Below are 25,785 nucleotides of genomic sequence, written 5' to 3' on the forward strand. Positions count from 1 at the left end.
GGACTACAGGTGCACACCACCACACTCAGCTAATTTTTGTATTTTTTGGTAAAGATGGGGTTTTGCCATGTTGCTCAGGCTGGTCTTGAACTCCTGAGCTCAAGCCATCCACCTGCCTTGGCCTCCCAAAGTGCTGGGATTACAGGCACTGGTGACTGACTCATTAAGAGTATTGTTAATCATTAGCAATTTATTCTGCAGCCAAGAGTCACGGAGATGAGTTTGTTTCCTAAGATGTGCTTGTGAACAACTGCCTTTGAGAAGTTGAAAATAAAGAAGCAGATCAGTTTACTCATCTCTAATTCAAGCAACCACCAGGGGTATTTTATCTGGTGAGCTACTTTACTGAAAAGAACTGAAAGAATTCAGTTTGTCAGGTTCTGTTTGTACTTTCACTGAGCAGCAGAACAACAATAACAACAATAACAACAACAAATCCTCCTTTTTCCTTCCTCCTCTTCCTCCTCCATCCCCTGTAATGGAATAACATTCGAATGCCAACATCACAAACACAGAGGACCCTTCATTTCTTGGCTTGCCAATACCTACCTGTCACATGCCTTCTGGTTTGAGTGGAGTAATCCTGGTAGAATCCACGTAGCTCTGAGGAGTGGGTACTCTGAAGAGCGCAGGTTCTTTGAAGGGATGATACATGTTCAGTTGCTCTGTTGGGATTGGGAACCATGAACCGCAGTGGTATTGGCAATGTTAAGTGGAAGGTCTAGGGAAAACCAAGGGTTCTCTGTGCTGCTCATTGATAATAGGGAGGCTTAGATATCTGGGTATCATTTTGGATACTTTTGGTATAGTCATTTTATATACTTTTGGTATTGGGTATAGAAAATCTCGGCTAGGTAAAGAGGGACTAGACTGTAGGGGAACTTGAATGGCAGACTCAGACATTTATTCTGTGAATAGACTGGGCACAGTGGTTTGCACCTGTAATCTCAGCACTTTGGGGAGGGGGAGAAGGGAGGGTTGCTTGAGGCCAGGAGTTTGAGACTAGCGTTGACAGCATAGCGAGACCCTGTCTCTACAAAAAATTAAAAATTAGCCCGATGTGGTGGTGTGTGCCTGTAGTAGTCCCAGCTTGAGGCTGAGGTGGGAGGATTGCTTGAGCCCAGGAGCTCGAGGTTACAGTGATCTGTGATTGTGCCACTGCACTCCAGACTGGGCAACAGAATGAGACCCTATCTCTCAAGAAACTATTATGTGAATAATGGGGAGTCATCGTGGGTTTTGTAAATAGTAATTTAACACAGGAGAATTTGCCGAATTAATCTGGCAGTAATATTTAGGGTTCAACAGAGGCAGAAAAACTAAATAATAGGATGTTGCAGCAAGTCAGACATGAGTAGGTGAGATTCTGGGTCACGGTGGTGACAGATTAAAGGGACGTTCAAAGAAAGAAACAAGATTTTTAAAAAACTAATTAGGCAGGAAAAATGACAGAGAATGAAAAAGCAGAATGACAGATAGTCTTACAAAGATCATGGTCATTATATGATGAGTTAATGGGTGCAGCACACCAACATGGCACATGTATACATATGTAACAAACCTGCAGGTTGTACTCATGTACCCTAGAACTTAAAGTATAATTAAAAAAAAGAAAAGAAAGACTATGGTCATTATAGCTGATGAGGAACAGATACTTGCTGTGAATATTTATCAGTGAAGGAGCAAAAGAGAATGTAGAGTGTTAAAAGCAACCAGGAAGAGACAGTATCAAAGAAACTAAAGCAACAGTTTCAAGTAGTGTTGTCCAGTTAGCAGCATGATAGATTAGGGGGGCTGTAGATCAGAGACTGGTGGGTGTCAAGACAAATGCAAATTGAGCAACCGTTTTTATTTTGGGATTCACAGGTTATTGGTGGCTTTGAAAAAGTGCAATTTGAATAGAATGATCAGATCAAGAGTGAGGTGGGGGGTAAAGGAGTGAACAGTGCTGAGATGGTGGAGATAACAAGTATGGGCAATTTGCCTCTGAAGTTTACAACGAAGGGAAGAAGATAAATAATAATGAATAATGGTAAGCTTACAGACTACCAACACTTGTAGCTTAGCTAAGAAATGTTCCCTGCACAGACAAACAGTAGAAAATTATAAGATCTAGTGGAGGTGGTGGGGAATTTCAACCATATGCCTGCCTCTGTCCTGTGGGTAAGGCACCTGTGAAGATGTTTCCACATGCTCATGGTTTCAAATTTTCCACCTTTATAGCTCCAACCATACAGCTTTAAGGAGGTCTGTTGCACCTGCATGTTCCCAGAAGTTCTGTTGGGGAAGAGGCTGGGGAAGGCAGGAGATGGAGGAACAGAATTTCTGTACTCCTGCTAGTGCATGGAGGTATCTTTTGAGGGTTGTTTTTTTTTTTCAACTTTACAATATAACTTTAAATCTAGCCAAGACTGCAAATGGGTCTCCTGTCCCAAAGTTCGGATCATTCCTGCAGTACCCTTCTGTTAGGTGGGGAGTCTTAGAGGAATAAAAGGAAGATAATATCAATATTTAGGTCCACTAAAACCACTTCTTTTGCCAATTGCTATTGAGAATGGGCTGAGAAGACACTGCTCAAAGTGACCACGTTGTATTTGCCTGAAAAACTGAAACCATCTCGATAGGAACCTAATTCCCCCGGGTGGGAAACAGCAAGCAGCACAGTTACCACTGCTGGGCAGAAACCTTTTTAGTAATTCAGCTGTATTTTATCTGTTACAATCTGTTCTCAAGTGCAAGGTCACAGACATCATGACTTGCAGAAGTAAACGAATCTTGGAGATGTGGTTCTAACACCCAGCCTTTCTTTTTTTTTAAGACAGAGTTTCGCTCTTGTTGCCTAGGCTGGTGTGCAATGGCGTGATCGCAGCTCACCACAACCCCTGCCTCCTGGGTTCAAGCAATTCGCCTGCCTTAGCCTCCTGAGTAGCTGGGATTACAGGCATGTGCCACCATGCCCAGCTAATTTTATTTTTTTGAGATGGAGTCTCGCTCTGTTACCAGGCTGGAGTGCGGTGGCGTGATCTCGGCTCACTGCAACCTCCGCCTCCTGGGTTCAAACAATTCTCTTGCCTCAGCCTCCTGAGCAGCTGAGACTACAGGTACGTGCCACCACGCCCAGGTCATTTTTCTATTTTTAGTAGAGACAGGGTTTTAACCACGTTGGCCAGGATGGTCTTGATCTCCTGACCTCATGATCTGCCCTCCTCAGCCTCCCAAAGTGCTGGGATTGCAGGCATGAGCCACTGTGCCTGGCCTAATTTTGTATTTTTAGTAGAGACAGGGTTTCTCCATGTTGGTCAGGCTGTTCTCGAACTCCCGACCTCAGGTGATCCACCCGCCTCGGCCTCCCAAAGTGTAGGGATTACAGGCATGAGCCACCACGCCCAGCCAACACCCAGCCTTTCTGACTGCTGGACTGAAAATTTGAAATGCAGGCGACTTTCTCTTAGCACTTGTTTTTTGGGTGACCCTGCAGACAGCAGGAGCTGTGAAACATCCTAAACACAGCCATAGCAAATGGAAAAAGTCAAAGAATTTACCTTTGAGTATACATGCTCTGAGTTCACTGAGGATCACATTGCTCTTCCTTCTCCTTCAGAACATACATTGCCTCATTCTTGCTGATTTTGTTCTTGTATTTGAAAAAGTGCCCAGATATATTCATTCTTGAATTACAAATTGTTAACATTTCAGATGTTCTGTAAAGTTCTCCCTGAGGATATGAGAAAAGAAATGAATAGAGATGGGTGTTGAACTCCAAATATGAGTGTTCAGCAAAAAACAAGTTGTAAATGGCTACCTCATCAGTAAATTGGTTTCCATGAAGCTACTTCAGTTAGCTGACACCTCGCTATATTAAATGTTTAGAGCTTCATCATTCCTACTTTGTCTAAATGAGAAGAAACTGAAGAAAGGAAAACTGGATTTCAGACTTGAAATCATACATAGACATACAGTCAAAGCTCATTATTTATGGATTCTATATTTGTCAATTTGCCCACTTGTTAAAATTTATTTGTAATAATTGGTAAAATTTTATTTGCTTTCACTTCTTTTGCATATATGCCCAGAAGTGGAATTGCTATATCATGTGGTCATTTTATTTTAAATGTTTTTACAGACACCATAGTGTTTTTTGTGTCCACTGTACCATTGTACATTCCTACCAACAGGGTACAAGAAGGGCTTCAATTTTTCTGCATCCTCGCCAACACTTGTTGTTTTCTATATCTTTGATAATGGCCATCCTGGTGGATGTGAGGTGGTATCTCATCATACTTTTGATTTGTATTTCCCAAATAATTTGTGACATAGAGCAACTTGTCATACACTAATTTGGCATTGATGTATCTTCTTTGGAGAAATATTTAAACAAATCCTTTGTCTATTAAATTAATTGGGTTGTTTGTCTCTGTTACTGAGTTGTAGGATTCACGCTACAATGGTTCAAACTAAAGTCTGGCAACACCATTTTTTTAAAAGCATGCTTCTTTTTTTGATTTTTAAATTTTTTTATGGATATGTAATAGTTGCACATATTTATGGGGTACATGGGACATTTTGATACAAGCATATAATGTGTAATGATCAAATCTGGGTAACTGGCATATCCATCACCTCAGACCTTTATCAGTTCTTTGAAGCTACTTCGAAGAACTGGAACTTTGTCTTCCAGCTATTTTCATATATACAATAAATTATTGTTAACTAAGTTGCCTTATTATGCTATTGAACACTTATTCTTTCTATCTAACTATATTTTTGTATCCATTAATCAACTCCTCTTCATCCCCCTCTCCCTGCTTCCCTTCTTAGCCTCTGGTAACTATCATTCTACTCTCTATGAACATGAGATCAATTTTTTAAATCCCACATGTAAGTGAGAATGTGATATTTGCCTCTCTGTGTCTCGCATATTTCACTTAACCTAATGCCTAGTTCTATCCATGTTGCTGCAAGTGACAGGATTTCATTTTTTATGGCTAAGTAATATTCCATTGTGTGTATATATAACACATATTCTTTATCCATTCATCTGGTGATGGGCACTTAGGTTGATTCTGTATCTTGGCTCTTGTGTGAATAGTGCTGCAGTAAACATGGGAGTACAGTGTATTATTCTGTTTTCATACTGATATAAAGAACTACCTGAGATGAGGTAATTTATGAAGAAAAGAGGTTTAATAGACTCACAGTTCCACAGGCTTAACAAGAAGCATGATTGGGAGGCCTCAGGAAATTTACAATCATGACAGAAGGTGAAGGGGAAGCAAGGCATGTCTTACATGGTGGCAGGAGAGAAAGAACGAGGTGGGAAAGTGACACACTTTTAAACCATCAGATCTTGTGAGAATTCACTCACTATCATGAGAACAGCATGGGGGAAATCCATCCCCATGATCCAGTCACCTCCCACCAGGCCCCTCCCCTGACAAGTGGGGATTATAATTTAACATGAGATTTGGGTGGGGACACAGAGCCAAACCATAACATTCACATATCTGTTTTACACACTGATGTATTTTTGGATATATTAACATATGCAGCAGTGAGATTGCTGGATCATATGGTAGTTCTCTTCTTAGTTTTTTGAGGAACCTCCATACTGTCCTCCATAGTGGTTGTACTAATTTACATTCCCACCAACAGTGTACAAACATTCTCCTTTCTCTGCATCCTTGCCAGCATGTTACTTCCTATCTTTTTGTTAATAGCAGTTTTAACTGGTGTGAGATAGTATCTCATTGTGGTTTTTGATTTGCATTTCCCAGATGATTAATGATATTGAGCATTTTTTCATATACCTACTTGCCACTTGGATGTCTTTTGCCATTTTAATTTAATTCAGGGTTTTTTTTAGCAGTTCTGTTTTTTATTTTTAAAAAATTTTAAAAATATTTGTTGGTATGTAGTTATGAATTACATGAGATGTTTTAATGCAGGCATGCAGTACATAATAATCACATCAGGGTACCCAAACAGGGTATCCTCATTTGCCATTTTTAAATCAAACTATTTGTTTTTTGCTGTTGAGTTGTTTGAGTTCTTTATATATCCTGGTTGTTAATCCCTCGTCAGATGGATACTTTGCAAATGTTTTCTCCTGGGTTGTCTCTTCATTTGTTGCTTTCATCTCTATGCAGAAGCTTTTTAGCTCAGTGTAATCCCAATTGTTAATTTTTGCTTTGGTTGCCTGTGCCTTTGAGGTCTTACTCAATGAATCTTTGTGCAGGCCAATGTCCTGAAGCATTTCCCCAATGTTTTCTTGTAGTAGTTTCATCGATTCAGATCTTACGTTTAATCTTTAATTCATTTTTATTTAATGTTTGTATATGCTGAAATATAGAGGTCTGGTTTTTTTATTCTGTATATGGATATCCAGTTTTCCCAGCATCATTTATTGAAGAGACTGTTTTCTCCCCAGTGTATGTTCTTGGTGCCTTTGTTGAAAATTATTTGGTTATAAAAGTGTGAATTCATTTCTGGATTCTCTATTCTGTTCCATTGGTCTGTGTCTGTTTTTAAACCTGTACCATACTATTTTAGTTATTATAGCTTTGTAGTATATTTTGAAATAAGGTAGTATGATGACTCCAGCTTTGTTCCTCTTGCTTAGTTTTTTCTTTGGCTATTCGGGATCTTTTGTGTTTCCATACGAATTTTAGCATTGCATTTTTTATTTCTCTGAAGCATGTCATTGGCATTTTGATAGGGATTTCATTGAATCTATAGATCACGTTATGTAGTATGGGCACTTAACAATATTAATTATTTCAAACTATGAGCATGGAATATCCTTCCAATTTCTTTTTTTTTTTTTTTTTGAGGTGGAGTCTCACTCTCTCGCCCAGGCTGAAATGCAGTGGCTCGATCTCGGCTGACTGCAAGCTCCACCTCCCAGGTTCGCGCCGTTCTCCCACCTCAGCCTCCCAAGTAGCTGGGACTACAGGCACCCACTACCACACCAGGCTAATTTTTTTGTTTTTGTATTTTTAGTAGAGATGGGGTTTCACCATGTTAGCCAGGATGGTCTTGATCTCCTGACCTCGTGATCCGCCCACCTCGGCTTCCCAAAATGCTGGGATTACAGGTGTGAGCCACCGCGCCCAGCCCAATTTCTTTCATTAGTGTTTTATAGTTTTCATTGTAGAGATCTTTTAATTCTTTGGTTAAATTTATTCCTAGGTGTTCTTTTTGTAGGTTTTATAAATGAGATTACTTTCTAGATTTCTTTTCCAGATTGTTGGCTGTTGGCATATAGAAATACTACTGATTTTTGTATGTTAATTTTGTATTCTGCAACCTTACTGAATTTATCAGTTCTAACAGTTTTGGTTTTTTATAGAGCCTTTAAGTTTTTCTAAATATAAGATAATGTCATCTGCAAACAAGTACAATTTGACTTCTTTCTTTTCAATTTGGATGCCCTTTATTTCCTTCTCTTGTCTAATTGCTCTATCTAGGACTTCCAGTACTATGCTGAATAAAAGTGGTGAAACTGGGCATCCTTGTCTTGTTCCAGAGCTTAAAGGAAAGGCTTTCAATTTCCCCTGTTCAGTGTGATGCTATCTTTTGGTTTGGGTTTGTCATACACACATGGCTTTTATTGAGGCATGTTCCTTTTATGCCCAGTTTCTTGAGGGTTTTTATCATAAAGGGATGTTGAATTTCATTGAATGCTTTTCGGGAGGCATCTGTTGAAATCATCATATGGTTTTTGTCTTTTATTCTATTAATGTGATGTATTGATTTGCATATGTTGAACCATTTTTGCATCCCTGGGGTGAATCCCACCTGATCATGGTAAATGATCATTTCAATGTGATGTTGGCTGCAGTTTGATGGTATTTTGTTGAGGATTTTTGCATCTCTGTTTTTCTTTGGTTTTGGTATGAGGGTAATGAGGACCTTGTAGAATAAGTGTGGAAGTATTTCCTTCTTTCCAATTTGTTGGAACAGTTTGAGTAGCATTAGTATTAGTTTTTCTTTAAATGCTTGGTAGAATTCAGTGAAGTCATCAGGTTCTGGGCTTTCTCTAATGAGAGACTTTTTATTGCTACTTCAATTGTGTTACTTTTTATTTGTCTGTTCATGTTCTCTATTTGTTCAATCTTGGTAGGTTGCATGGATGTAGGAGAGCAACCATTTCATCTAGGTTTTCCAATTTATTGTTGTACAGTTGTCCATAATAGTCTCTAATGAGCCTTTTTATTCCATGGTACCAGTTGTAATGCCTTCTTTTCTATCTCTGGTTTTATTTATTTGAGTCTTCTCTCTTTGTTTCTTAGCTTGGGTAAAGGTTTGTCAATTTTGTTTATCTTTTTAAAAAGCCAGCTTTTAATTTCGTTAATCTTTGGTGGTTTATTGTCTCAATCTTATTTATTTATACTCTGATCTTTATTATTTGTCTCCATCTACTAATTTTGGGTTTGGTTTGTTCTTGTTTTTCTAGTTCTGTAAGAAAATGTTGATGAGATTGTGTAAACTAGAACTCTCATATATTACTGATGGGAGTGTAAAATGATACAACCACTTCTGAAAAATGTTTCATAGTTCTTACAGAGTTTAACAGAGGCAAAATGTTGAGCTCATTTCTTTGCATTTCCCTTCTGTCTGAGATCTCCTCAGCCTGTAAGTTGGGCAAAAGTTCCACTCACTTTATGTTCCTCTAAATATCCACTTTCTGCTAGCTTTCTCAGTAGTTTCGCCCTGCGCTTCCTAAAAAACCAGTAGGTGTCTCAAAAGGAAAAGTGGTACAAAATGTCTAACTTGCTTCAATTTTATTTCTCTTCTCCCTTAAGATCATGGCCTCTCATGTCCTGGCTGCCTTGGTAGTCCTCTAAAGCCTTTAAACAAGTTTTAAAAATAACTTTTGTCCAACTGTTCTAGTTGTACTCAATGAGAAATTGGTCTGCTGGAAGCTAGTCCCTCAGAGCCAGAACTGAGAATTCTTCTTTAAACCCATACAAGCCAACCCCCATCAGGGCCTGACACTCATGTCCATCCTGAGATTTGGAGTGACTTCTTCCTGTATTGTTGCCCCAGAATGTTGTCTTGTTTCACAGGGCTTTGCAAAGGGCCTGTGTTAATCTGAGGTTGTTTCTTGGACATTTTCTACCTCCGTTCCAGCTGAAATCTACATTCATTACATCGTGGTTTTCATTCCGGCAGCTTTAGAAGGTATTGTTTCACTGTCTAGCCACAGGGAGTTCATTAACCTAGTTAACTCTGTGATTTGTATTAGAGTAAAAAGGTGCCTTCACTAGGAAACAACCTAATGATTACTGCCTTCACTTGTCTACTAAATTGGATTTGTGTCTTCTCGCTTCTTGAATTTTAGCTAAACTAGCTGAATAATAAATGTGAGAACCCTATATGTAAGCATATGGAAGTCTCAGTATTCAGGGATGTGATTCTTTTAGTCCTGTCAAAAGGGGGAACAGTTAATAATAAATGCTTTTAAAGCTCTATAGTAAATTTTGGCTAAACAGTGCAAATCGAGTATTACTAAACCTAATTGGAAGCCTCATGGAGGGGGAAGAAACCTCTTTTGTACAAACTTCTGCCAAGGATTGGAAAAGAGATTCGTTTTAAAGGCTTCCCAAGAGAGGATTGAAGACATAAAGTTCTTGATGTTTTGTTTTTTTCTCAACAGCTTACAAAAGCAGTGATTCCCAGGCTTTCTCAGCAATGTACCCCATTTCCTGACATTTACGGCTGAAGGTGAATTTTTCCTTTTGCAAGGAGAAAATTTTGGTGGAGAATCATCCAACAAGAAAAGGACCTGTGGCTATTAAGACAGGTAAGTCTTTTACGTAGAGTATGGAGAGGGAAGTAACTTATGGAAAAAATGTTAAGGAATGTTTCATTTGTTGTAAGTGGTATTCTAGAAATAGTATGTATTCTACTGAATATCAGGACAAGTGATCCTTGTCATCAGTGATCTTCTAATCCTAAATTGCATTCCCAACTCTTCTACTTTCCAGCTGAGTCAACTTGGACAAGTGACTTAAATTCTCTGAACCCCAGTTATTTCATCTATAAAATAAAGTTTCATGGGAAAAGGTTTTGTAAATGGGAGAGGACATGTAATACAAAAATGTGGTTATCAGCCAGGTACAGTGGCTCAGACCCGTAATCCCAGCACTTTGGGAGGCCGAGGCAGGCGGATCACTTGAGGTCAGGAGTTCAAGACCAGCCTGGCTGACATGCTAAAACCCATCTCTACTAAAAATACAAAAGTCAATCAGGCGTGATAGTGGGCACCTGTAGTCCCAGCTACTCAGGAGGCTGAGGCAGGAGAATCGCTCGAACTTAGGAGGCAGAAGTTGCAGTGAGCCAAGTTTGTGCCACTGCACTCCAGCCTGGGCAATAGAGCGAGACTCCATCTCAAAAAAAAAAAAAAAAAAAAAGGGTTATCATTGTTCATTGTTTTGTTGCTATTAGAAAATTCTATGGTAATGGCCTTGCGTCTCATGTTGCTTTTGAGCCACAGAGCTTGGTCCTGTGAGTTTGGGGAACTTTGTCTTCTGAGTGCTGGGAGTGGGAGGCATTCCTCATCTGCCTCCCGTGTAAAAATAACATCATATCAGCCGGGCGTGTTGGCTCACGTCTGTAATCCCAGCACTTTGGGAGGCCAAGGTGAGCAAATCACAAGGTCAGGAGTTCAAGACCAGGCTGGCCAACATGGTGAAACCCCATCTCTACTAAAAATACAAAAACTTAGCTGGGTGTGGTAGCAGGTGCCCATAATCCCAGCTACTCCGGAAGCTGAGGCAGGAGAATCGCTTGAACCTGGGAGGCGGAGGTTGCAGTGAGCCGAGATCTCGCAACTGTACTCCAGCCTGGGTGACAGTGCAAGACTCTGTCTCTAAATAAATAAATAAATAAATAAATAAATAAATAAATGGCATCATATCATTCTTTTGGCTGCAGATATCTGCCACTTAATTTTTGTAAGTTGTGGCAAGGGATGGAAGTTAAATATAAGATCAAAGGAAATAAAATAACAACTACCTATCAACAATGACCTATTATGATAACTACCTGTTAATAAAAACTACTCATTAGTTGTCTTAGTTGCTATGATAAGCATTGTATTGAGTATTTGGTTACTTTATTTCATTAAATTCACATACCAAGCTTTGTAAGATGAGTGTTACCTCTACCATGAGATTTCTCTTGGATTGACAGCACCCCTTAGGGAGTAACTTAAAGAAGATAAAAGTCAGTCTGATTTCTTGTAATTTGAGAGGTTTTATTAGATGGTGGGAGTTTGAAGCTTTTAATTTTTTTCTAATGTTTTACAGTGAACACATACAGCTTCTGTAATAATTAAAGTGGTCATTTGAAAATGCATGATGGATTTTTAGAAAATTTTTTCTTAAGCACCTACAGTGAACTAGGTACTATTTTGGAAGTTTGTTCACATTAGTGTATGGAGCTTCATGTTCTAGCATGAGTAAAGATGATAAATAATGCACATAATAAACACGTTACTAGGATATTAGAATCCACTGAGAACATGGAGAAAAGAAAAAGTAAAGTAGAGCAAGGGAGGTTTCTCACTGGGCTGGGAGTGCAAATTGCAGAATGGGCCTCATTGAGGAAAGGCAGGAAGTCAAGAGTTAGCCCTGGGCCTGTTCCAAGTAGAGGAAGCAGTGAGTGCAAAGGCCCTAAGGAGGGAATGCAGCTGGGGTGTTCTAGCCACAGCCAGAAGCCAGTGCTGGAGCAGAGTGACTGGGAAGGTCAGATCCACAGGAAATGACGACACTTTTGGTTTAGATGCATAAGATAGGTTGCTTTGTTTTCTTCCTATCTACTTGATTTGTTCTGTTTCCTCTACAGTTAAAGTACACTTACTCTCTCCACCCAACACACACAAAAAATACATACATTAGGCCTCTAGCACCATATTAATTTCCTAGGAGTGCCATAAGAAATTGGGCAAACAGAGCTTAAAACAACAGAAGTGTATTGTTTCACAGGTCTGTAGGCTAGAAGTTCAAAATCAAGTTAGGGCCATGCTCCCTGTGAGACACGTCAGAGGGAACCCTTCCTTGGCTCTTCCTGGCTTCTGGTGGTTGTCGGCAATCTTCGGCGTTCCTGGGCCGCAACGGCATCCCTTCAGTCTCTGCCTTTGTCGTCACGTGGCATTCTCACTGTGTGTCTGTGTCTTCACATGGCTGTCTTCCCTCTTCTTATAAGGATACTAGATATATTGGACCAAGGACCCACCCTACTTCAATGTGACCTCATCTTAAACTAATTACATCTGCAACAACCCTGCTTCCAAATAAGGTCAAAGTCAGTGGTACTGCGGGGTCAGGACTGCAGCTTACTTTTTGGGGGATACAATTCAAACCATCACAACTACCTTAAATAATAAGTAATAGATACTACTATTCCCATCTCACAAGTGGAGAAACAGGCTCAGAAAACTCAGATAACTTGCTCAAGATCAGAGTCAGTAATCAAAACAGCCAGGTCGGCTCGACGCGATGGCTCACACCTGTAATCCCAGCACTTTGGGAGGCTGAGGCAGGCGAATCACTTGAGCCGAAGAGTTCGAAACCAGCCTGGGCCACATGGCAAAATCCTGTCTCTACAAAAATCACAAAAAATTAGCTGGGTATGGTGGTGTGTGCCTGTGATGCCAGCTACCCGAGAGACTGAGGTGGGAGGATCACTGAAGCCGGGGAGGTTGAAGCTGCAGTGAGCTGAGATTTTACCACTGTACCTCTCACTCTGCCTGGGTGACAGAGTGAGACCCAGTTTGTCTCAAAAATGAACAAACAAAAAAAGCAGAACAACAACAAAACACACAGCAACAACAAAGAAACAAAAAACCCAGCCAGGTCTAGGCCAGGCATGGTGGTGGTACCTGCAGTCCCAGCGACTCAGGAGGCTGAGGTGGGAGGATCATCAGTGTGATGTCACCATGCCGCTTATATGCTACTAGGGCCATGATATCAGGCTGGAGCTGACAAGGCACTGCCCTGATCCAGGGTAGGGATTGCACATATACGATGTTGCAGTCCCTGTCCAAATTGCTTAACTCCAAAAGAGCTCACAACTGATATTCTACCTTAGCTTTCCTATCAGAAGTCACTCCTCCTTCTAGCATGACAGACACAGAAAATAGATGCTTTTTTCCTCTTTTAGGAAGTTTTCCAGGGAAGTAATACTGTAATTTTAAAAACATATGTAGAATATTTTGTGACAGAATTAAATGATTTTTTCTCATACAACATAGAAAAAAAAAGTGTGTGTGTGTGTGTGTGTGTGTGTGTGTGTATGATTCCCTGAGTCTGTTGGTTTCTTGCAATAGAATTAGGGGATTTTGGCCGGGCACGGTGGCTCACACCTGTAATCTCAGCACTTTGGGAGGCCAAGGAGGGCGGATCACCTGAGGTCAGGAGTTCGAGACCAGCCTGATCAACATGGAGAAACCCCGTCTCTACTAAACGTATAAAAATTAGTTGGGCGTGGTGGCACATGCCTGTATTCCCAGCTACTTGGGAGGCTGAGGCAGGAGAATCGCTTGAACCCAGGAGGCGGAGGTTGCGGTGAGCCAAGATTGCGCTGTTGCACTCCAGTCTGGGCGACAAGAGCAAAACTCCGTCTCAAAAAATAAAATGAAAAGAATTAGGGGATTTTGAAAGCCTTGAATATATTTTGGCTTTTCATTACGTTTAAAGATTCCCTCCTAACATGCAGCCATCTAGCCATTTGTGTTCCTTGGCCTGCAGCCGCATCACTGCAGTCAACTCCAGAGCCTTATTTTAGGCATGGTCTTGAGGGCTGCACCCGAGAGAAGGAAAGCTACACCAAAACAGAGCTGAGCACGTTTCCATGCCTGCACAGGCACATGGTGTAGAGGGACATCCTGGGTTAGGCTGAAGGTAGAAGAAGCGACCACTGTCGGTCATGCTAGAGAAATGTCTAAATCCTGGTCAAAGAAAGCAAGTGCTCAAAGCTAAGTGTTGTGTTAAGTCTGGGAGGTGAGACAAAGCCATAGTAGGAAAACTATGCCTGACCTCAAACTGGGAAGATTCAAGGTTTATCATGAAGTAGAGCATGAGGCAGGGTGAGTGGTTCGGAGGTTGATTGTGAGGGCTTCGGGGGCCTGTTTGTCCATGGCTCTGACTGTGCCATGTTGGGGTGAAAGGGGAAGTTGTCAGGTGAGACTGGGCAGCCCCCATCTGCTTTTCCTCAGTTTGCATTCAGCCATGTTTTTGTTTCCATGGGCTTGTAGTTTCCTTTCAAGCTCCTTTTTTTTTTAACCTCTGTTCTAAATGTGTTTTTATGCCCTCTAAGCTTTTGGACTTTTCTTTGCACTTAACAGCAGATTGCTTTGGATCTTCATCTTAGTAAAAAGAAGGGGGAAAAAAGCTGCCTCTCCTCTAAAGATCCTCCTGCTCCCTGTTAACATTTCTTTCTTTTTTCTTTTTCCCCCAAGACAGAGTCCTCTCTGTCGCCTAGGCTGGAGTGTAATGGCGCGATCTCAGCTCACTGCAACCTCCGCCTCCCAGGTTCAAGTGATTCTCGTGCCTCAGCCTCCTGAGTAGCTGGGACTACAGGCATGTGCCACCATGCCCAGTTAATTTTTGTATTTTTAGTAGAGATGGGGTTTCATCATGTTGGCCACATTGGTCTCAAATTCCTGGCCTCACGTGATCCACTTACCTCAGCCTCCCAAAGTGCTGGGTTTATAGGCGTGAGCCACACCTGGCCAACATTTATTTTCTTTGTCCTGGAAGTGTGTGGAAATGGCAAGGTCATCATATTCTTCTAGTGAATTAAAACAACCCTTAGTCTTTGTCTGATGTCACCGCCACCAAATGCCACTCCTGGGACATACCTCCGTCACACAGGTCTGGTTGGGGTTCTAGAGTCTAGTTAACACAGGTCTCCTCAATTGCCTTTTGGTTATCTAGCTGGCACTTTGTAGCTGCAGATAAATAGTTGCTGCTCTTGCTACTACTGCAGCTGTTGATTGTGAAGTTAGACTACATGGGCCAGGCAAATCTGGGATCATTGGTTTGAATTACTTCTCTGCTACCAACATTCCGGTAAGTACTCGGCTTTTCACAGGAAAGTCCTGAAGATGACTGATACTAGAATTTAAAGACTTATTTAATCCCTCTTATCACTATGGAATGGAAACAGGATCCTCCTTTTTCCCCAATAGTGGTAGATTGTTGAGCAATGAGAAATAATTAGTCCTTTAATTATAACACTTTTTAAAGTATTCAGGTGAAATTCACATTGCATGAAATTAAATATTTTAAAGTGAACAATTCAGTGGCATTTAGTATATTCACACTGTTTTGCAACCATCACCTCCATCTCTTTCCAAAACATTTTCATCACCCCAGAATAAAACACTGTACCCATTAAGCAGTTACTCCCCATTTCCCCCTCCCATCAGCCACTGGCAACCACCAATCTTTCTGTCTCTATGAATTTATCTTTTCTAGATATTTTATATAAATGAAATTGTACAATCTGTGATGTTTTGTGACTGGTAAAATGCTTCATTGTTATTACCAATCATTTATTTTTTTCAATCTTCTCCTGTCATTATGCTGGGAGAGCTGGGGTGCTATGGGAATATTAATATCTTTCTAATTAGGACCTCCAAAAAGAAAACCCTTTCAGAACACCTGCTTCACTTTAGTTGCTGGTGGGCTTCTCTTCATGAGACGGGTAGCAGTTTAGAATTCAGCTACTTAATCTACAAGGATATGGAAAATTTGACTTTACCTTATTTCACTTCCATCATGGGGCTCAATCCCCCGGGCACCCTCTCTCCCCACCCCTGACTTATGTCATTGTTCTAGTGGTCTGAACTCCAGTTTATCCCATCATCCAGATGAACCTGTAATTGATATTTTGGCATTGGGATGGCTAGAGATTATATTGCTAGCCTAGGCAACAAAGCAGTCTCTCCCAAGGGAGTTAAATGATACTAGCCGTTGAAGATGAAAATTTGAGGAATACTTTACACTGTCATCTCTTGGGAAGGCTGATCACACCCATCCCTCCTTTCTTCTGTCCTTGGTGAAATAAAGGCTGCTCCAGGAGGGCTCTGGGATGCAGACAGCAGAGGCTTGAAATAAGATTCCTCTCTCCATCTGCCAGACGTAACCCAAGATGAGTTGCACAGATGAAGCTGGCAGAGAAATGGGAAACTGGATGGCAAACGAGGTTCTGAGGGGACCGAAATTCTAGTTAAATCCTTTTGTGATGGTAGAAGAGCTCTTGGTCTAATAATACAGAACTTAAGAATTAGGTTGGTGTAGTGCTAGTGGTTCAGCAAATGCAACCTCTCTGCAAGTCTCTTTTCTGTAGACTTCCTGGGAGTGTAGTGTTATGAACAGGTGCCATGGAACCACAGTTAAACACAGGACAAACGATGACTTGTCTCCATCAAATATGATTACTGTATACTGTACTATATGCTAGGGAAGACTGAATCATCAACTCTGTGCTCTAAGATATCTGTTCCAGGAGCTTGAAAACAGCAACTTTAGAGTAACTAGTTTGACAAGCAATAGCAGAGAGATGAGGATGGGGTAGGGGCGTTTTGTTGATTCCATTCCTCTTCACTCCCTCCAATAACATGCATGGAACTTTTTACATGCCAGACATTGTGCTGAGAGGTGAGGATATGAAGTAATCATACTGTTCAGGAGTTCGTGGTCACTTCCTCTTTCCTGTCACATCTCCGTTGCCTCAGGTTCTCCTGCTCTTAACAGAGAACTGTAAGTAGTTGTATCTTGTCTGTCCTCCATGATAGGAAGTAGCTTCTAAAAGCCAGGATGCCAGGCACAGTGGCCCATGCTTGTAATCCCAGCACTTTGGGAGGCCATCATGGGAAGATTGCATGAGCCCAGAAGTTCAAGACTAGCCTGAGCAACATAGTGAGACCTCATCTCTAACCACAAATTTTTAGAAAATTAGCCAGGCATGATAGCGCACCCCTACGGTCCCAGCTACTCACAGGGAGACTGGAGTGGGAGGATGGCTTGAGCTTAGAGGGTTGAGCCTGCAGTGAGCCATGATCATGCCACTGCACTCCAGCCTGGGCAACAGAACAAGACCCTATCAAGAAAACAAAAACAAAAATAAACAAATAAAAAAAAAACAGAGCCTCTGAATTTGCCATTGAACCTTTGAATCTAGCATTGCCCTAGCAAATACTTAGTGCATTGCAATAGGAATTGAACTTTATCAAATTGAATTCAGATATGTAAACAGATAACTGGGTAAAGTGTGATTAGTGATATTTGAGAGAGTTTTGTACAGAGTGCTAGGGAACACAAAGGGCAGCGTAAACAACTGCCACAGGGGCCTCCCAGAGGTGTCATTTGAGCTGTCTTGAAAGATGAGAAGGTGTTTGCCAGACACACACAATCTCCACAGGTCACACTTACATGAACATGTTTCTTAGGAGAGGCCCTTGGATCCTCTAAATCCTGTCCTTTCTTTCGTTTATGTAACTTTAGAAAAATGAATGTTTGGTTCACCACAGCTTTGGATCAAGCCTACAGACAGTACAGGCTTTTCTTCTAGCAAACAATCATGTTAGTAAATCTCGGGGATAAAGTCAAAAAATACCCCCAACCAACCAAACAAACAAACAAACAAAAGCTATTGAATGTATTACCCCTATTTACAATGCCCATTTTAATCTTTTTCCTTATTAAAATAAATAATTTTTTTTCTTCTAAATTGGCCCAAGTGAAGCCAAGATTTCATTCCCATGATCCTTTCGTCATTTCAACAGACACGCGCTGAATGCCTGCCATGGATAAGTCACTGCTCCGGACTCTAGGCTCACAAAGAACAAACAGCAAGACAGTTTCTGCTCCCACGGAGACCAAAAATTGACACCACACAGAAAGCTAAAGTCAGCATGGAAAGTGTGCTCCACTAGTGTTTACTGTTAAAGCATAATCTATTGTTTACATACATGCACACAGAATAAGTATTAAGCTTCTTGAAATAAATGACTAATTCTGAACTGCAGTTCAGAGTCCAAGGAACAATGAAGAAGGCTATCCTATGACCGGAAGATTTACCAGGAAAAGGAAAAAGCACCCTTAGTCTAAACTTCACTGGGCACATATTTTAAGAAGCCTCAGAAAGTTCATTCCGTGCAGAAAAACATCCCCCAAAAGGAGCATTTAAAAGAGAACTTAAATTTTATATTAAGGACTTGGATATGTTTATGTATTTTTTAAAATCTGTATCATTTTATTTCATTTCTTTATGGTAAATTTTGGTGTTTTATAGAACTGGAACCCCAATTTCTAATAATTCTTATTATTGGTCTAATAATACACAAATTAAGAATTAGGAGACAAGGACGTAGTTTACCAAGGCTTGACATGCTTGGCCCATCTAGAAACTACTTAGTGCTTGAGTTGGGGAGGGCCTGTGATAGATGAGATTGCTCACCCTGATGCTGCCAATTCCAAATGCCCATCTTCTCTTCTCCATCTCTGCTGGTCAATAGCTTAGCTGTCCTTAAAGGATAAATTCAACACCAGCCCAGTTTATTCTCTGACACCTCCCCTTCCCGGAAGTGAGTGTTTTATTTTTTCCCTCCAGACTCCTACAGCAGCTCATTTATATCTGTCTAACCTCTCTCTCTGTCTGTCTCTCTCCCCCCACCTTCTCCTCTCTCTCTCTCTCTCTCTCACACACACACACACACACACACACAGGTTAACATTTTCCACTTGGCTTACAATTTTTGGTAAATATGTCATATCCTCTACTAAGTGACCATCTCCTTGGAGTCAGTGCTATTTTCCTTCATTTCTTTATATCTCATTTCCTCCACCCTCATCCAAATACCTATCTCAGTATTAAACCATAATGGGCTAGGTGTGGTGGCTCACGCCTGTAATCCCAGTACTTCAGGAGACCGAGGCGGGTGGATCACCTAAGGATGTGCATCATTTAAAGAGTTCAAGACCAGCCTTACCAACATGGTGAAACCCCATGTCTACTAAAAATACAAAAATTAGCCAGGTGTGGTGGCATGCACCTGTAGTCCCAGTTACTCAGGAGGCTGAGGCATGAGAATTGCTTGAACCTGGGAGGCAGAGGTTGCAGTGAGCCAAGATAATGCCATTACACTCTAGCCTAGGCAATGGGGGTAAGACACTGTCAAAAACAAAAACAAAAACAAAAACAAAAACAAAAAACAAAACAAAACAAAACCATAATGGACACTCAGCTGTAACTCAGTGACTTCAGTGATTGGGATTTCAGCCTAGATAAATGCATGCAAGAATGTCTGCCTCTCTTCCCACTGGCATTATCCATAGCATAATTCCTTAAACATTATTTCCCAAAGTAGGTTCCATAGAACAGTAATTCTAAGGAATATTTAAAAAGTATTTCATACTTTGGGAGATTCTGAATTAAACAAAGTTAAATAGGATTTTTTATTGCAGGATGTATTAGTCTGTTCTCACATTTAGGTCATGCTGATGTAAGTGGTGGGTTTCTATGGCCATGGTCAGCTCTGTCCCTGTGACTTTGCAGGGTACAGCCCCTTTCTAGCTGCTTTCACGGGCTGGCATTGAGTGTCTGCAGCTTTTCCAGGCACATGGTGCAAGCTGTCTGTGAATCTACCATTCTGGGATCCGGAGGACAGTGGACCTCTCCTCACAGCTCCACTAGGCAGTGCCCCAGTGGGGATTCTGTGTGGAGGGAGTCCAACCCTACATTTCCCTTCCACATTGCTCTAGCAGAGGTGCTCTGTGAGGGCTATAAAAAATAAATAAGCGCACTATCCTGAGAACAGCATGGGGGAACCACCCCCATGATCCAATCACCTACCAGATCTCTCACTAGATACATGGATTACAATTCAAGATGAGGTTTTCATGGGGACACAGCCAAACTGTATCACAGGACTTCTCAAATTTTAGACATTGAGGAGATTAAGTGAATAATGTATCCCACAGTCATTTGACCAGAGAAACCTTGATAATTTTCCTAGAATGTGTATTCATTTTCTATTGGCACTGTAACAAAGTACCATAAACGCAGTGGCTTAAAACAACACAAATTGTAGTTCTAGAGATCAGAAGTCTCAAATGAGTCAGCAGGCCTGGCTCCTTCTGGAGACTGTAGGGGAGAATCCCTTTCCTTGTGTTTTTCAGCTTCTAGAGGTCACCTGCCTTCCTTGGCTTGTGGCCCCTTCCTCATTCTTCAAAAACAGCCACAAAGCATCTTCCAGTCTTCCTCTCTCCCTCCCTTCCTTTGTTCCTCCCTCTCTCCTTCCCTCTCTCTCTGTGACCTCTGCTTCTACCATCACATCCTCTCCTGTGATTCTGACATTTCTGTCTCCCTCTTATAAAGACCCTTGTGAATACACTGGGCCCACCCAGATAATCCAGGCTCATCTTCCCACTGCAACATCCTGAACTTCAGCACATCTGATCCCCTGTTCACAGTTCTGCGAATTGAAAAGTGGACGTCTTTGGAGAGTCATTATTCTACCCGCCCCAGGACATGTGTTCTGCAGCAGCACTGCCTGCAATCAGGGCGTTTGCCTCCAATCTGAGACCTGTGTGGAACGCCCAACCACCATGTACAACATTATTTCTAAGGGAAAGTGAATTCTGAGTTGTGGAACAAAACAAATGAACATCTGTGATACACAGCCGTGGATAAACTGTGAACTCTTTTTATAGTAACCTTGGCAGTGATAACAAAATAAAGACTAGTAAAGGCTTTCTTGTGCATAAATCTGCTAAAACTCCCTTCTCTCAGTCCCAGATGTAGAGCTCGTTTTCACAATACATCAGACAAATTGTGTGCTAGAACTGCCCAGAAGTAGTATTTTCTGTCAAAGTGAAGACCTTTTAAACTGTATATAAATATGAACCTACTGTACATTGAACTAAGAACAAACTCATCATTTTGTGATGTTTACTCTTTATTCAAGAAGGTATACTGGCCAGGCGCAGTGGCTCATGCCTGTAATCCCAGCACTTTGGGAGGGCGAGGTGGGCGGATCACTGTGGTCAGGAGTTTGAGACCAGCCTGGCCAACGTGGCAAGACCCCGTCTTTCCTAAAAATACAAAAATTAGCTAGGTGTGGTGGCGCATGCCTGTAATCCCACCTGCTAGGGAGGCTGAGGTGGAAGAATTGTTTGGACCTGGGAGGCAGAGGTTGTAGTGAGCCGAGATCACGCCACTGCACTCCAGCCTGAGTGGCATCAGAGCAAGACTCCATCTCAAAAAAAAAAAAAAAAAAGAAGGTATACTGTGTTGGGAATTTTTACTTTTAACTATGTCATGCCCAGTGCCCATTAGATTTCAGCAACATATATCTAATCCTATAGTCATTAAGTAGGGCATGTGATACAAATGTGAAATCTGATGTGAAGACTTGTGGGAAGAGGTTCATGATGAGAAACAGTAGAGAAATGAAATGAGAGTTGAAAAGAACTCAGACCAAGAGTTAGAGAAAGGATTAAAGTCTAACATGTATCATATCATGAAAATTTTGTTTTAAAATAAGCTTTGGGAAAAACAAAAACAAAACAAAAAAACACAAGCATTGTCCCATGCAGAAGAAACAAAATACTCAAAGGAAGAGCCTGGATTTTAAGTAGAATGAGTAGAACGAGAAGACCTTTCCCTGATCTGAAAAAAAGTGAACTTTTCCTTGCAAAACACAGGCATGAAAGAGCTTTGAAATTCCACATAGATTCACGATATCTGAAATTAAATGGAATGGGATAAGATTGATTAATATTAGCTTCTCTTCACCCCACACAGACAACACTTAACACAAGACTATGAGTTCCTCCATGGCAGGGGCAGTGTCTGATTCATCTTTGAGTGCCCAGCCGATTAGTCCATTCTCATGCTCCTAATAAAGACATACCCCAAACTGGGTAATTTATAAAGAAAAAGTGGTGTAATGGACTTACAGTTCCACTTGAATGGGGAGGCCTCACAATCATGGTGGAAGACAAAGGAAGAGCAAAGGGATGTTTCACATGGCAACAGCCAAGAGAGAGTGTGCAGGGTCACTCCCCTGTATAAAACCATCAGTTCTCGTGAGACTTACTCATTGTCAATGAGAACAGCATGGGAAAAACCTGGCCCCATGATTCAGTTACCTCCCACCGGGTCCGTGGCATGACACGTGGGGATTATTACAATTCAGGGTGAGATTTGTGGTGGGGGGCACAGAGCCAGACCATATCACCAGCCCCAGGATACACCATGTAAAATGATCAAAGTTTGTTATCATAGCATTGATTCATTTGGGGGAGACTATTTAAAAGAAATTGGCAAAAGAAAGGATGTATGAGAAAAGAAAAATAAAAAGTATGGTATACAGCAGACTGTTGAGATTTTCAGAGGACATGTCTAGAGATTTTCTTCCTTCCCAAATTGTTCATTTCACTCCAGCATATAATTTTCCCCAAAAAAACATATGCAGTATGAGTAGAGAATAACAAAAGTATATTGAGATTCAGATGTTGATATTAAGTTATGAGAATCATTCTTCAACAAAATTGCAAATTGCTACTTGTTGTATACCCAGTGTCACACACATAATCAATCTCAGAGACTCACAAATAGCCAAATTGGTGTATACTCAGTCAAAGAATGCTGATAGGCTACTATGTTTTATTTAGAAGATCAGGAAGAAGAGTTTCTGTTTTTTTATATTCCAATGCTGGATCATCCTCCATCCTGCTTTTGTTGAGGTTGTAAAATCACTGAGTACAGACTATGACTTCTTTTTCTATCCTCTGTTTGTCTAGTTTGATATTGTGGGCTTTGTGGGCACTCAGTGAGTAGATGATGACTTGGATTAAATGGAAAAATACAATAAGAGCACTATAAAAGTCAGCATAGGTAGGCATAAAATGATTAGGAATACATTCTTTTACATAGTGAACTATATTGATATATTTTCCTATCTCTTTACTAATATTCCATTATTAGATGGGTCCATTGTAAAGGACAGTCACAGGCAAGGCTTTGCGGTATACAGTGGCAAAAGATTCTATAAAAGAAAACGTGTAACTGATTTCAGACCAATCCAACAGAGGGCATTTGTAAGCCAGGCCCAGGAAATTTCATTCAAAAGCAATAATGTGCCATTCACAGCAATATGACAGTGGTAAAAACAAAAGTAGTGAAGCTTCAAAATACCCAGTTATCTAGGGTGATGGGATTTAAAGTGAGGAACAAGGAGCAATTAAGCCAAGGAAGTAGCTAAGAGATACATAAAAGGAATCAAAATTGAATAAGGAATATGATCTGAATGTTTGCATCACCCCCTAAAATTCATATGTTAAGATGCTAACCCTCAAGGTGATAGGATGTACAGCCTTTTGGGGGTGATTAGGTCATGAGGCAGAGACCTTATAGATGGGATTAATGTTTTTATGAAGGAGACCCAAGAGAGTTCCCTCATACCTTCTGCCACATGAAGACACAGTGAGAAGGCACCATCTAAGAACTGGAAATTGGACCTTACCAGACACCGAATCTTCTGGAGCCTTGGAATTTCCAGCCTCCAGAACAGTGAGAAATACATACATTTCTGTTGTTTATAAGCTACCCAATTTGTGGCATTTTGTTATAGCAGCCCAAATGGATGGAGGCACATGGGAGATATAGTTCTCTGGAAGCGGATTGACCCTCTCCAGTAGTTTGAACCTCTGGGATAGATCTGGCCAACTCCAAATGGAGACATTACATTTATGCGGAGACTGTGTCGTCGCAGCAATAAATTCAGTAATATTAAGAGAGGGATAGAAGTAATACATTTAGGACTTTTAAAAGTGAGACACTTTTGTAATGTTAATAGAAAGTATTGAGTTAGATCTTTTCTACTTGAGATTCTTCATGGATAATGTGAGTCCTTTAAAAGATTAAGACTTTGGGATGGAAGAGGTCAATAAAATGATATTTTGAGTTTGAGGAAATACTTTATACTGTGATGTGCAAGTAGGAGGACACATGGCTTGCTTAATACAAACAACCAGCGTTCCAGAATATGGGAGTTTCCAGGCTTAGAGGGGAGGGCAATCAGAACATGGCTATAAATAAATACGCGGGGAAAAGATGCATCAACGCTTCATGGCAAGATATTGTAAGAAATAGCTGTAAAAGCTACACAAATTCCAAAAGTCAGAAGTTTAAAGTTTATGGAAATGCAGAGAAATGAATGCTTCAAAAATGTGGTTAGTCCTAGAAAAAGTATAAGAAAGGCTAAAAAAAAAAAAAAAATGACATGAAGGTATTAAAACAATTTAGGTGATTACTCATATCAAGTAGGAAGGTGGGTCTTAAAGAAACCTATGGGCATATGCTAGAAAAGCACATGGAATTTAATTTTTCTAAGGAAACAAAACTTAAAAATGGAAATGTTTCATAACTGAAAATACAGGAGGACAAAAATTGACCTTATATAAATGTAAATGTTTCAGAAATTATTTTTGCCTTTGGTCGTGAATCCAGGATATATTTTCCTAATAAACATCTTCTATAAGAATAAGTGTCTGTCAAAACTTTTGAGTTATTGGGAAAATAATGAAGGAAAAATAGAAAACATTATTATTATCCTGTTTTATCAACCTGTTCTCTTATCCTAAGAATATGATGAGAAATTATACTGTAATAACAGAATACAAATATTTGAGTATTAGAGATCATTTTGAAATAGAATAGATGCAATGTGAGAGGGTTGTAAATTTGGCAAGATATATTTTTCTTACGCATAGTTTAGGGATTAAGTAGTTTCATTCAGTATAAACATTGCCTCTGTTAATACTAAAAAGGAAAGTGTCCCTGAAATAACCCTACCTTTCTTTTTCAGGTAGGAGGAATACAATAAATTTCTCCATCAGGATAAGGGTCAGGAATTTGATGGAGACTGTAATTCAGTGAATGTACAGTTTTTAGAGAGTGTGAAAAGCAATAATAATGTCAGTGTTTTATTACAGGTATCACTGTCTTTCCTCCATCTCTTCCATTTTTTTTGCATATTATGTGATGAACATGATGAAAGGTAATGTACTTTCTTTCACAGAAATGGAGGACACAGGACAGAATTCCCCCTGCCAATTTCATAAGCTCTGTGCTCATAGATTTGCATGCTGTACTTTTTATTTCAGTGACGTTTAACAAAGTCATGGCCATGGAGGAAATTAAACTTACAAAGAATGTCCGTAATGAGGCTGTGAGTGCTGATATTTCAGGTATGGTACAAAGCAGTGACTCTGAGTTGCAAATTAATGAGACAGAAGCCCTCTATTCTATATTCTTTTTAGTGTACAAAAATACCTGGATTTACCAATAGATAAATTGTACAATAACCTCATCTGTCTAGGACACATCAAAGCTCCCAGATATAAGCAAAAACAGAAGCTAAGCAACTTAAACAGATGCCATCCGTCCTCTGCACTGAACTCCTTTTAGGCTCTTGTTCAGCATCTAGTGACTCTGTCTTTACATATAATTCTACCATGCTTGATTATCTAATTTTCTATCTCATAAGCACAAGAAGCAATAAATTAGAAAGGAGAAGCAATTATGAAAATCAGACTCACCAAACTAATAAGACACTTGAAATGTGAAAGGAAGAGGCAGAAAACTTACTTTAAAATAGGCACCAAAATACTTTAAAATAGAGGGCCATTGAGAGGGACAGACTTGTATATTTCAGTTTCTCCTCAAGACATCATTTTATTGCATCAAAGCTTAATAGCAATGGCC

The 25,785-nt window shown here is 40.4% G+C and overlaps 1 protein-coding gene across 1 annotated transcript in view; it reads left to right on the top strand.

Moving 5' to 3' along the window:
- The first annotated feature begins 554 nt into the window (after nt 1–554).
- KIAA1211 (KIAA1211 ortholog) overlaps nt 555–25,785 on the top strand; it is a 166,796-nt gene continuing 141,565 nt past the window's right edge. The window contains exons 1-2 of the mRNA XM_011998430.1: nt 555–610; nt 9,659–9,805. The gene's annotated coding sequence lies outside the window, so the exon portion shown is untranslated. The remainder of the gene's footprint in view (nt 611–9,658; nt 9,806–25,785) is intronic.

The sequence above is a fragment of the Mandrillus leucophaeus genome, unplaced genomic scaffold, assembly GCF_000951045.1.
Source record: "Mandrillus leucophaeus isolate KB7577 unplaced genomic scaffold, Mleu.le_1.0 Scaffold570, whole genome shotgun sequence".
Taxonomy (NCBI): domain Eukaryota; kingdom Metazoa; phylum Chordata; class Mammalia; order Primates; family Cercopithecidae; genus Mandrillus; species Mandrillus leucophaeus.